Genomic DNA, 692 nt, shown 5'->3' with positions numbered 1-692 from the left:
TGCACGATTGCACCGATATTCGTTAAATAACGGTTTGCTATATTATAGCACCGATTCATCGTATACACCACGATTTGTGGTTCCTCATAATGAGAATTTAAAATATCGCATCTTCTATGAGGCTCACGACACGCCACTCAGTGGTCATCTCGGTTGCAAGAAACTGTACAACTCTGTGAGTCACCACTATTGGTGAACCAAAGCTGTACAAATGGACGAGCACCTATGTGCGCGCGTGTGAGACGTGTCAACGGGTAAAGCCTTCTTTAAAAGCGGCTGCGCCGCTGGTCAGCTTAACGGTACCCACTGGGTGCTGGCAATCCATGAGTTTGAACTTTGTGTTCAGCCTGCCAAAAGATTCGGCGGGCAACACGGGTGTCGTGGTATTCGTCGACCGGTTGAGCGAGATGGCTCATTTGGTGGCGGTTCCAGACACCATCGACGGGGTCGGTACAGCAACGCAGTTTGTAGATCGTGTTTTTTGACAACACGGACTCCCAGTATCGATTGTCTCTGATAGAGACCCCCGTTTCACGGGAAAATTTTGGTCGACTATTTTCAAGGTGACAGGCACCAAGTTGGATATGTCGAAAGCGGATCATCCGCAGACCGATGGCCAAACCGAAAGAGTGAATCGCGTCATCAAAGACGTTCTTCGCAGCGTCTGCGCTGAGACGCTGAGGCGTCGGAGT

The sequence above is a fragment of the Plasmopara halstedii genome, assembly GCF_900000015.1.
Source record: "Plasmopara halstedii genome assembly, contig: Scaffold_3060, whole genome shotgun sequence".
NCBI classification, from domain to species: Eukaryota; Oomycota; class Peronosporomycetes; order Peronosporales; family Peronosporaceae; genus Plasmopara; species Plasmopara halstedii.
Note: the sequence above shows the minus strand (reverse complement) of the source record.